This window comes from Canis lupus, chromosome 13 (assembly GCF_048164855.1).
Source record: "Canis lupus baileyi chromosome 13, mCanLup2.hap1, whole genome shotgun sequence".
Taxonomy (NCBI): Eukaryota; Metazoa; Chordata; class Mammalia; order Carnivora; family Canidae; genus Canis; species Canis lupus.
Window position 1 is genome coordinate 20,780,282 of NC_132850.1, and position 12,817 is coordinate 20,793,098.

Consider the following 12,817-nt stretch of genomic DNA (forward strand, 5'->3'; position numbering starts at 1 on the left):
GCCATATTAACCATTTTTGTACAGACAACACAGGGTTTGCCCATATAGGGTTTTTTCTTTGTTTTCTCTCTCTCTCTCTCTCTTTAACTTAGTTGCCATCCTTCAAAAATTAAGAAATTTCACTGAGGATTTCCAGCTCCTTGTGAAAAGTCAGATAATGTGGCAACAATAGATCCATTTTCCCACATGGCAGCAATCATCAGTCCCCTTTAAATAAAACCCTTAAATTCACCCCCATCTCCTCCACCGTCAGTCTATCCCGCATTGAGTGCTGATTGCCATTTAATGTCATGTTTTTGTAACTGGCCATGAGCTGCTTGAACCAGGAGTGGCCAGTTGACCACAGTACAAAAGAACGAAGCAGGCCTGTGGAATACCACTGAGTTATGGTAATTAACAATATAGCAAAAGGGTCATCTTTATGAATTTCTGCTGTTGAAGTCCCAAGAAATGCCGTGAATCCAGGATCTGGCACTATTATGGCAATTACATGTGGGTATTCTTGGATTGGTATAACGACACTTTTATTGCAATATACTATAAACCCCTTTCATTTAAGTTAACCTGAATTAGTCTGTAGTCCTATCCACCCAAAGATTACTGACTGGAGTAGTAAAAACATAAAACATTGTATATATTGTAAATCAGTACCTTATAAATCAAAGTTATTGCTGTCATCATCACTTTCAATAATTGTTGGAATGGACTAAAATATGTCAACAGAAACAATATAACAAAGGAAATAGATCCAATGAATATTTGAGTAAGTTCTACATATCAATGTATTCACTTATTTACTAACTTAATGTTTACCAAATACCTCCTGTGTGACAATATAATACTATATAATAAAATAAAACTTCATCTGTATATTCCTAGCATCTAGAAAAGTACTAGGCATGGAGTTTGGATTGGATGTTTCCTGATTTCAAAAATAATATTTACTTATAAGGAGATCTAGTCACCTAAGGATGGAGATAATGAAAATCATTTTTTTTCTGTTTAAAAAGGAAGAAATGTGGAGCACCTCGGTGACTCAGTGGTTGAGCTCTGGTCATGATCCTGGGATCGTGAGATCAAGTCCTGCATCAGGCTCCCCACAGAGAGCCTGCATCTCCCTCTGCCTATGTCTCTGTCTCTCTGGGTCTCTCATGAATAAATTCTTAAGAAAACAGGGGTGGGGGTGGAGAAATGCAAGTGATATTACTGTAGAATTATGCTGCATGTCACCTAACAAGATGGATGTTTGAAATGCTAAGTCCAGTTTTAAAATGCATTGAGGCAATTTAGAGGAGGAACTGCAACTACTCCAATGTATACTGAATGTTCTATTCTAAAGGCAAAGAGTTAGAAAAATTCTTTACTCGCCTATCTGATAATTTTATTACTCAAAAAACTAAGGAAGCAATTAAAGAAACTTATGCTCTGGGCTTGACTTTAATAATAGTGAAGTATACAGAAGCTACAAGAAGATCAAGAAAAAAAGCAGCATCACATTAGAGTTGGACACAGTTGGAGTAGAGTCTGAGTTTGTTAGTATTCTTTTAGTTGTTAAGTGGCAAGAATCCAATTCAAATTGACTCCGGCAGGGGATCCCTGGGTGGCGCAGCGGTTTGGTGCCTGCCTTTGGCCCAGGGCGCGATCCTGGAGACCCGGAATCGAATCCCACGTCAGGCCCCTGGTGCATAGAGCCTGCTTCTCCCTCTGCCTATCTCTCTGCCTCTCTCTCTCTCTGTGTGTGTGACTGTCATAAATAAATTTAAAAAAAAATTAAAAAAAAAAAACAAATTGACTCAGGCAGGGATCCCTGGGTGGCGCAGCGGTTTGGCGCCTGCCTTTGGCCCAGGGTGCGATCCTGGGGACTCGGGATCAAACCCCACGTGGGGCTCCCAGTGCATTGAGCCTGCTTCTCCCTCTGCCTATGTCTCTGCCTTTCTCTCTCTCTCTGTGTGTGACTATCATGAATAAATAAAAAATTAAAAAAAAAAACAAATTGACTCAGGCACATTTAGATACAGGTCTTCACAATAAATCATCAAGAATCAGTTTTTCTCTTTTGTTATTATTTGCTTTCCTGTCTGCGGGCTTCATTCTTTAAACGGTCACCTCTCATAGTGGCAAGATGAACTCCAATAGCTTATGTCCTTCAAGGTTAGCAGCCTCATTTGAAAGAGAGCATCTCCTCCCCCAAATTTTTCACCAAAGTATGGGATTTGAGAGTTATTTGACAGGCTTGTGTCATGGGCCCATCCCTAAACCAATTATGTGACCTGTGTGAGGGATGGGATTAGGAATATATCAGGCACATACTAAATCTGAAGCTGAGGGGCTAAAGTCAGTACTAATTGACTGAAAAGGAATAGTTCCACAAAGGAAAATTAAGGTGCTACTGCAGGGATTACAGGTGCTGGGGGCTCATTCAATGATTTACTGAGTGCTACTATATGTAGGCTTATTTTAGATTTCAGATACATAATGGTGAATAATAAAGACAAAAATCCTTGTTTTATTGAACTGGCACTCTAGTTGGGGTGTCAGAGACAATAAACAGGTATATTAATAAAATATGTAATATTTTAGGTGGTGATATGTGCTGTAGAAAAATATCAGGGAAGAGGAATAGAAATTGCTATAATTTTATGTAGGGTTATCAGAGGAGGACTTCTTGAGAAGGGAACAATTAAGCCAAAATAAACAAGAGAATGAGCTCTGTAAATATCCGGGTAAAAGGGGAAAAGAAACAGCAGTGTATATGTGGGTTTGTATCTTGCACAAGTAAACCAGGGGAGAATAGGAGATGAGGTCAAGGATTGTAAAAGGTCTTGAAGGCTATTGTCTTTGATTTTAATGAGTTGAGAAGCCACTAGAGAGCTTAAGCAGAGTAATGACATGGTCTAGCTGACATTTAAAAATGCAAACCAAAGGGAGGAAGCAGGAGATTAGGTAAGAGATCAGTGCAGTAATCCAGATTAAAGATATTAATAGTTTAGACTAAAATGATAACAGTGGACTCAGTTAAGTGTCAGATTCTGGATATGTTTTCAAAGTAGTGAATTAGGGTGGAGGGAGAAGTAAAATCAACTATCAAGGATAACTCTGAGGTTTCTGGCAAGAGTGGTTGGAAAGCTGGAGTTGCCATTAATTGAGATGGAGAAAATCCTTCCTGTGGGAGGAACAGGCTTGTAGAACAGGAGTTCCACTGCATTCTTATTACATTTGAGATACTTGCTAATGATTCAAAGTGGAGATGTTGGCGGACAGTTGAACATATGACTCTAGGATTCAGGTAAGAGTTCTTGCCTGCAGAGTTTATAGGTATACAGATGACATTTAATGCCATGAGACTGGATGAGATCACTGAAGGAGACAGAGTATAGAAGAAAAAAACTCCAAAATTGAGGTACTTCAAAGTTTAGATGTCAGGATGATGATAAAGAATCTGTAAGGAAGACTGCAGACTGAGAAGCAGCAGCCAATGAGATAGACAATCTAAGAGAATGAGATATCCTGGAAGCAAAGAGAATAATATGCTTTAAGGAAGGAGACTTCACTGTCAAATGAAGAGAGGTCAGGTGAAAATAAGGACTGGCTTTTGGATTTAACTACTTGGAGGCCTTGCCATGAGCAGTTTAAATGGTCTGAAGGTGAAAAAAAACCTCTCAAGTCTGTTCAAGAGAGAACGAGAAGAAGGGAATTTGGAGACTGCAATCTTAAAAACAACAGCACAGTTTATATCTGTTTTGCAATAGAATAGAGCAGAGAGGGGGATCCCTGAGGAGCTCAGCGGTTTAGTGCCTGCCTGCCTTCGGCCCAGGGCTTGATCCTGGAGTCGCGTGATCCAGTGCCACGTCGGGCTCCTGGCATGGAGCCTGCTTCTCCCTCAGCCTGTGTCTCTGCCTCTCTCTTTCCCTCTGTGTCTCTCATGAATAAATAAACAAAATCTAAAAAAAAAAAAAAAAAAAAAGAGTAGAGCAGAGAAATGGGGGCAGTAGCTAGAAGAGGATGTCAAAAGAAAATTTTTGTAAATGGGAGTAATTTATATGTTCTAGAAAGAGCTAGTGGAGAAAGGAAACTGATGATATAGGAAACTAAAGGCAGAATTGATGGAGCAAATGTTCTTGAGGAGACATGCAAAACAACAGATGTCCACTGCAAAAACATATGGGAGATTTTAGAAAAACAGATTTCTAAAAGCCCAGAGAAAGACAACTGTGGTTTTATGGCCAACATCATTTAAAAAGGACAATAGATTAAGAAAAATGAGAATGACTAGGGGGTAGAATTCTGATGAGGTGGAGGATCTGGCTTGAACCTATATTTTAATCACCATTGGTTTTTCAGACATGTGTAGTGTCAGGGCATGAGTCCTCCACTATTGTGCATGACCGGAAAAGGAGTCTCCTGGGAATTAATTCATTCTAAAGGAAGAGAAAATATTGCTTTTAGGTTTGGACCAATAAGTGGCACACAGGAGGGACAATTAGTAGAGCACGATGTCTGTCTCTCTGGTTTAGCCTCTGGCCCAGAGGCTATAAACTCATTTTAGTGTCCTAAGGGAGGGGAATACAGGAGATGAAGGCTCTGTTTCAATAAACTAGGTAAGATACTACAATAACGAGATAATCCTATCCTGTTACTCATCTGCTAATGCTAACACACGAAGGAGAAAAGCCTTGATCCTACTTTGGTACAGCAGGCTTCAGTGCAAGGAAGATTCTAAAAATTGCTTCCTTCAACTTTAACATTCAGTGAATCTGCAACGGTGACCAGCCCTCATAGTGGTGGCCAGTGGAAGCCAGCCCTCATCACCCTGCAGGAATGAAAACTAGTTCCAAGAGTGGGAAAGATTTTAATAGTTTGTAGCTTCAGGAGAAAATACCCTTAGCATAGGATATCACCTGCAGTAGTGGCAATGGTCGGGCACTACCAAGTAATTCCGTGGGAAGCAAAGGTTTTGAAAGCAAATATCACCAAAGATGGCCAGGGTAGGAGGGAATCATGGCAGACGGGATAGGTGACATAAGACTTGTTTATGAGTATGACATGTGTCATACTACCTATGAGCTTCATAAAGACAACTGGATGAGACTTTAAGAGTAGCTCCAAGTCCCACAGTGGAGGATTGGGGTGAAAAATCACACAAAAAAATACTATTTATTACTGTTACATGATTCCATTTTCCTTAGGTTGGTGTGGATAGGGAAACATGAGTTATAAGAAATTACAGTCAACATACAAAGCTGATAAGAAACAAAATACCAAAGAAACAACATGTGGCTGAAGAGAATGGACGGTGTTGAGATATATCTGATGATAGAGGTGTGCACAATTAAGGACACACATGGGAAAACTCAGGAAGGATAAAGTACAGAACCAGCTGAAGTTGAAGATAAAAAAAAAAAAAACAATTCAGTTGAAACAAAACAAAGCTATGTTTGGAGGAAGAAAATGATGTAATGCTGACAGATGGCAGAGAAAGTATAAACACTTAACTATTGTACTTCTTTTTTGTTGTGTAAGTAAAGAAAATGGTCTTCAAAGGGAAAAGTAGAAAACATAACTAAGCAGAAAAATGAGAGATCCTCCTCATTTTTACTTTCCTCTATTTTTTGAAAGTTTTAGAATATTACCTTTCTTTGCTTGAAAAAAGAGTTTTAATATTTTATTGAAAAATAATTAAATTCAATATATATGAAAGATTAAGCAAGAGTCCAAATCAGTGCTTTAGATGATGCCACATCCACAGTTTCAGATGAATTATGGCCTCAGGTACTGGGAGAGTAGAGATGTGATAATGGGACAACAGCTAATAGTCTTTAAGTCATGATGAAGAACAAGAAAGTTGCCAATAGCTTAGACCTAATATTTACATTTTATAAAGCAATTTTACATGTCTAATATTAGCTACTGTTATGTGCTACTTGCTAGGCATTATGTTAGACCAAAGGTCAGAAAAGTATGGCTCATAATGCCAGTTTCAGCCTACTGCCTGTTTTTGTGTGCGAAGAATGGAAAATTAAATGGTTTGAAAAAATTCAAAAGAAGCATATATTGTGTCATGTGAAATTTATATGAAAACCAAACTTCAGTGTCCACAAAGCCTTATTAGAACACAGCCATGCCCATTTGTTTACATACTGTCTATGGTTGCATTTATGCATCAATTGGAGAGTCGGCATCAATTGGAGAATCGGGTAGTTTGACGGAGGGTTATGGGTCTGCAAAACCTAAAATATTTACCATTTAGTCTTTGAAAAAAAAATGCACTGATTCATGGGTTACATATATATCTATCTCTCATCCATGGTCCATGTATTTCATTAGGACCTCTCCAGGTCTTACCCAGGGAGGTGGGCTTTCCAGCCACTATTACCCCTGTGATAAAATGGGAACTCAGATCATTTAAATAACTTGTGCAAGGTCACAGAGCTCACACGGCACTTGTGTTGGTCTTCTGTTCTCAAAGCCCACGCTCTTTATAGCATACCAGACAGCTGGAAGACGAGTTATGGCAAAATGTTTCTTTCTTTCTTTTTCTTTTTTTAGTGAAGAAAAGGACACTAGAAATTTTATTCTAGTAAGTTTCATTTCAAATCTCAGAAAAAAAAATTGCTAAATGAGGGACGCCTGGGTGGCTCAGTGGATTAGTGCCTGCTTTTAGCCCAGGGCCTGAGTCCCAGGATCGAGTCCCCCATCGGGCTCCATGCATGGAGCCTGCTTCTCCCTCTGTCTGTGTCTCTGCCTCTCTCTCTCTCTCTGTGTCTCTCATGAATAAATAAATAAAATCTTTAAAAAAAATTGCTAAATGAGTGACTATAAAACTGTAAGAAAAGGAAGTACTCACTAAGAATACTTTCCTGCTCTGATCATGTATTTATTCTATAAAATATTTCATATAATATAAATGTATTAAGATTTATGAGGGATCCCTGGGTGGCGCAGCGGTTTGGCGCCTGCCTTTGGCCCAGGGCGCGATCCTGGAGCCCCGGGATCGAATCCCACGTCGGGCTCCCGGTGCATGGAGCCTGCTTCTCCCTCTGCCTATGTCTCTGCCTCTCTCTCTCTCTCCGTGTGTGACTATCATAAATAAATATAAAAAAAAACTAAAAAAAAGATTTATGATAATTAAGAGAAATAAAATTATAAAGAAGGATTTTGACTCTTACATTTATATAATGCTTTACAGTTTTCCAAAGCACATTTACATGTACTATTGATTTTATTTGAGATCACAATTCTATCAGCTTGACAAGGCAGGGCTTTAGAGCCCTGGTTTGCAGACAAATCTCAGAAAGATTAAATGGCTTCTGTAAAATCATAAAACTAATGACACAGCCAAGACTTGAACCCAGATCTCTGACTTCCAATTCAATGATTAGGGCATAATAAAATAGGTATGTTTATTGCCTTCTTAATTTGTGCCAGGACTGTTCTAAATGCTTTTACCCATATTAACTTATTTGAATTTCACAATGACACTGTGAAATATGCTCTATTATTATTCCCATTTTACAACGGAGGAAACAGAAACTAAGTGATCCAGTTACTTGCTTAAGACCACAGAACTCATAGTAGGTGGTATAGAGCCAGGATCTGAACTACACCACCTGGCTCTAGGGCCAGAGCGCTTAGCCACCACACGCTGCTTCCTCCTGAGGTATCTGACACAGCTCTCCATGGTATCACTTTGGGCTAATAGCACAACTACATGACTACATTGCCTACTGAATAACAATACTGGCAGTAGTGATTAAAGGTTGGCAGTATCCTGAGTGCTAGGTCCTCGGAGCACAGGGGTTTATGGTGAAGTTTTAAGTTGATTGTTCATGTTTTGCCTATTGCAGATTTTACAAATATAGGAAGTGGATTTGATGATTATATTATCTGCTTTTAACTACGGAATCTTCTCAAAATGAGAGGATTGTCTGAAAGGATCCATACAAAGAAACTGTGTGTAGTGAGTAGTTTATACTAATAAATATGTATGTATTTGCACATTCTAGTAATTCAGGTGCAGTCAACAAGATGATGGCAGAGCCCCTACTTGTAAAGTGAGGGGCACTCCTCTGTCAGCAGCAATGAGATCAAACAACTGATAATCTAAGCATATCTCACGTATGTATTTTTATTACTCTCTTTAGAAATATAATTAAAATACACCAAGTTATAGAAAATCATTAATAAAAATAATTTTACAGCCAAAACAGAGAACACTAACATACATCATCTACTAAAACCGAACCTTGGGCAGTAAGCTGGATCAGTGAGGGCAGTAAATAGCAGAAACGTTCAGGTAGTAGAATGCTTGGGGCTTGTTCCTGTGATCTGTACAATTTCCATCTTGCTCTTTTAAAAAAAAAAATTATTTATTTATTCATGAGACTGAGAGAGAGAGAGGCAGAGACACAGGCAGAGGGAGAAGCAGGCTCCATGCAGGGAGCCTGATCCCAGGTCTCCAGGATCACACCCTGGGCTGAGGGCAGGCGCTAAACTGCTGAGCCACCCTGGCTGCCACCCGAGCAGCCCACCCCGAGCTGCTCGCTCTTTGTTTTGCAAATATTACAAGCAGAATGTCTAATTTGGGTATTGTAAGCAACTCCCTGGAAGTTATTTGCAATCATTTTAACTGATTCACCGAGTATATACTGGATCAACAACATTAGCATCACCTGAGAACTAGTAAGAAAGGCAAATTTTTGGACCCCACCCCAGATACACCAAGAGAAAAACTCTGGGTATAGGGCCCAACAATTTGTTTGAACAAGCTCTCCAGGGGATTTTGTTTGAGAACCATATATTATATGTGTTCTAGAACAGTTAAATTAGAAATAGCTGGAAGGATAGGGAGGTGTTTCTAAATTCTGAAAGATAATTAGTATTGGATAAAGGTCACTTAAAGTGAATTTACTTAAGCTACAATTTTACAGTTTAACAATTCAAAGTAAGGACCAAAGACTACCAGCATCATTATTCCTGGGAGCTTGTTACAAATGTGGACTCTGACCCCTCCCCTGACCTAGTTGAATCATAATCTATAGTTTAACAAGATCTCCAGGTAATTCCCATGCACATTAATATTTGTGATGCTGTTAAAGAAAATAGTTTTTTAAATGATTGGGAAGGGTGCCTGGGTGGCTCAGTTGGTTAAGGGTCCACCTCTTGATTTCAGCTCACGTCATGATCTCATCAGGATCATTAGATGGAGACCTGAGTCCGACTCCATGCTCAGCAGAAGTCTGCTTTCTCTCTCTCTCTCTCTTCCTCTGCCCCCCTCCCACTTAAATAAATAAATAAATCTTTTAAAAATGTTTGGGAAAAAACTTAAAATATTGATATTTCAACTTTTTCTTTTGAATAAAATTGTATGATAGTATGGTATAATATTCTTCATTTTATGGCTGACTTTTGTAGTACTATCATAACTTTTGTAACAAAAATAATTTGAGGGCTTCATTATTTCCAAAGAGCTTCTTCTAATCTTTGAGAGATGAATCATTCTCTTGAAGTGCTTGTCATCAGATCTGTTTATTTTCTTGCAGTACATGCTCATCAGGTGGAGCTCCTTGCTTTTCCATGGCTTTCATGTGATCCCGCAGTTTTCCAACGCTGTGTACGCTGACTTTATGAAGTATACTTTGTTTTTAAAAAAATCACAATCCACTTTAGGGTCATCCCATTACATTTGGGATGTTTACATCCAACATTCAGGCAATGGCTGCCTGACAAGCATTTTGACAGGATGGGTGGGGACAAAACCTAGTGTTAAGCTGGAGGACACTGGGTGGGGACACATTTTATAGGTGGTCAGGTCATTAGTTGAATATGTCCATATTATAACTACTGCTTTATTAGGTAGCCTCCTAAGTGGGATGTTGGGATAATGGAACCTCAGATAATAATGACAATAGTGTTAAGGGTGATTGTCTCTGGGCAATAAAAGTCTGTATAATTTTTATTTCCCTTTTTGTGCATATCAGTATTTTCTAAACGCTCTAGAATTAATGCATGTTATTTTTGTAACCAGAAAAAAAATACCTATTACTCAATAATTTCTTGAATTGAGGTATAGTTTATGTGACACAACCTGATCCAGTGGAAGCTGGCAACCCTGGTGGTGTTGAAAGAACTCACCCAAAGCCGAACAAAGGAGAGAGAAGTTTGCAGGGAGTAAACTCCCACTGCAAGGGAGTAGGGCGCAGGACAGCAAAAGAGAGACTGTTTGCCAGGAGGCGGTGGGGGGTGGAGGGGTTGTAGGTAAAGGGGAAGGTGAGGCGGGATGGAAACATACGGAATTTCCCTTTTTTCACACCTGTTGCTGGGGGTAAGCAACCCATTGGTCAGCTAGCGCTCATGGGTATTTGAGGTGCGTCACCTAGTGGGCCTGATCGTATTCAGCCCAGGGGTCCCCTGGGCCCTTTGACCTCACGCAGGTTTGCATTGCTCAAGCTGGTTGCCTGAAAGTGGCCTCTACACTTTACATTCAATAACATACACAGAAATCCTAGGCATTTAGTTCAAAGGGTTGCGGCAGTTGTACGCACTGGTATAACCACCGTTCCAAACAAGATACGGACTATTCCCATCACCCGGAGGCTCCTAAACCCCCTCTAAATCAGAAATTACCTAAACATATCACTCCTCCTGTACTACGCACTGCTTCCCAGGCTTTCTGGCCTCTGCAGTTCTTTCAGTGTGCTGCTCTGGAGCAGCACGCTGGATCCGGATTCTAGCAAATACACATTTGTGTCGGCCTCAAGCAAAGAACTCAAGTATACAGGGGAAGCATGTCTTTCTGTGTATTCCCCTTTGTGTATTTCCAACTCGGATTTAAGTAGAAAATGAGAAAAATAGTTGCCCCTCCCCCACAGCCATTGCTTTTGCTCTTTTTCCCTCCTGCTGTGAAACAGCTACTCATGCGGCCACAGGGGATTGTGTGAAGGGAAAGCCTCATCCTTGCCAAGGTGACCCAGGGCTCTCAGCAGCCGGTGCTCCTGGGCCTATCGCCCCCTCATCTCGTGTCCCCACTGACGCCCTCATCTGCCCCTCCCAGGTCTCTTGCTTATTGTTCTGGTTCATGGTAACAGCAAAAACAGCAAAAATAATGTTGATTAAAAGATAATAAAGTTTAAAACACACAAAGTGCTTTCTAAAGGTCATCTCAGTTCATTAGGCATCCCTCCAATACCACCTACATTCTGAGGGGAAATACTAGGATTCATTCATTCATTCATTCATTCATTCCTTTGTTCACTCACACAGCACCTATTTTTAGACATAGAAGACTATGCTCTAGACAAAGGACTAGGCACTGAGTAAAGTGGCAGAAAAAAAAACTCCCTCACAAAACCTATTGTCCAGTGAGGGAACCGGATGAGTAAACAGGCAGTTCCGACTCAGAGTGCAAGGTCTGTGTAGTAGCATTGTGAGCCGGGGGCGCTGCTCATAACCCGGCGGCCCCGGGGGCCCAGCGCTTGAGCCCCCGCCTTCGCCCGGAGTGGGACCTCCCGGGGTCGAGGCCCGCGTCGGGCTCCCCACACGAGCCTGCCTCTCCCTCTGCCTGGGTCTCCGCCTCTCTCTCTCTGTCTCTGATGAATAAATACATAAAATCTTTAAAAAATAAAATTTAAAAAATTAAATTAAATTAAAAAATACTTAAATACTGGGATCCCTGGGTGGCACAGCGGTTTGGCGCCTGCCTTTGGCCCAGGGCGCGATCCTGGAGACCCGGGATCGAATCCCACGTCGGGCTCCCGGTGCATGGAGCCTGCTTCTCCCTCGGCCTGTGTCTCTGCCTCTCTCTCTCTCTGTGTGACTATCATAAATAAAGAAAAAATTTAAAACAAACAAACAAACAACTTAAATACTGAGAAGTTGGAAACAACCTATCTTAGCAACAGGAAAATGTCGAATTACTGCACAGCTGCTTGATGGAATGTTTTGTGACCATTAAAAGCCATTTTTGGAGAAGATACATTTGAAGATTAATAGACACACATTACTTTTGTAATCAGATAAATTCTAATGTGAAAGACACTATTGTTATAAGTATGCTAATATCCTAACCAGCACATAGTGATGGAAAGATTTATCTTCATATACAACTTAAATGGAAATATATTTTCTAATGAAATTTTAATTTTAAGATGTGCCCTTATAATTCTTCTTTTAAGAGGTTATCTATAATTAGTTTTCTTGTTTTTAAATCTAATATTTAAAACAAATTTTCTAATAGATACCTATATTTATGTAACTTATTATTATTATACTGTTAGGTTATTATTATTTCACTTAATCTCAAAAATAATCCTGTGAAGTCAGTGTTGTTACCCTCCTTTACAGAGGAAACCAAGGTTCAGTGATATTCAAGAACATAAGCAACATCAGAGTTAGTGGGTGGCAGTCCCAGAACTCCAGTGTAGGTTTTTTTTTTACTCCAAATCCAGAGTTTCTTGCATTTCACATTGGTATCTCACTAGTTTTATTTACATCCCAATGGATCCCAGGTTTTTCAATCAAACAGGGTTTGAACTAGCATAGTATCTGTTCTTATATTTATTTTCACTGTGGTTTCTTAGAACTAATTGCTGAAATAAAATAAACCTTGTAAGTACCTAATATGTAAAAACACTATCAGTGAGTCCAACTCACCTAAGCTTTATGTATTTTCAAGTATTTTTAGGATGTGTATTTTCCTGCTTATAAAAGTAACAACTCCTCATGTAGAATTTTTTATAATTAGGATTATTATGTCATATCTGTTAAAAAAAAAAAAACCTTTTTCCTCCTCAGTGTGGTGGGTTTGCTATATAGTTTTTAA

General features: G+C 39.7%; 1 long non-coding RNA gene across 4 annotated transcripts in view; it reads left to right on the forward strand.

Annotated features, from left to right (window-relative positions):
• Nucleotides 1-12,817, forward strand: part of LOC140602782 (uncharacterized) — a 73,903-nt gene that overhangs the window by 49,720 nt on the left and 11,366 nt on the right. For 2 of the 4 annotated variants that reach the window (XR_012005677.1, XR_012005686.1), the window contains one exon: nt 1,011-2,045. The exons of the other annotated variants lie outside the window; for them this stretch is intronic. This is a non-coding gene — a long non-coding RNA (uncharacterized lncRNA). Of the gene's footprint in view, nt 1-1,010; nt 2,046-12,817 lie in introns of those variants that run through there. 4 annotated transcript variants of the gene reach the window in all.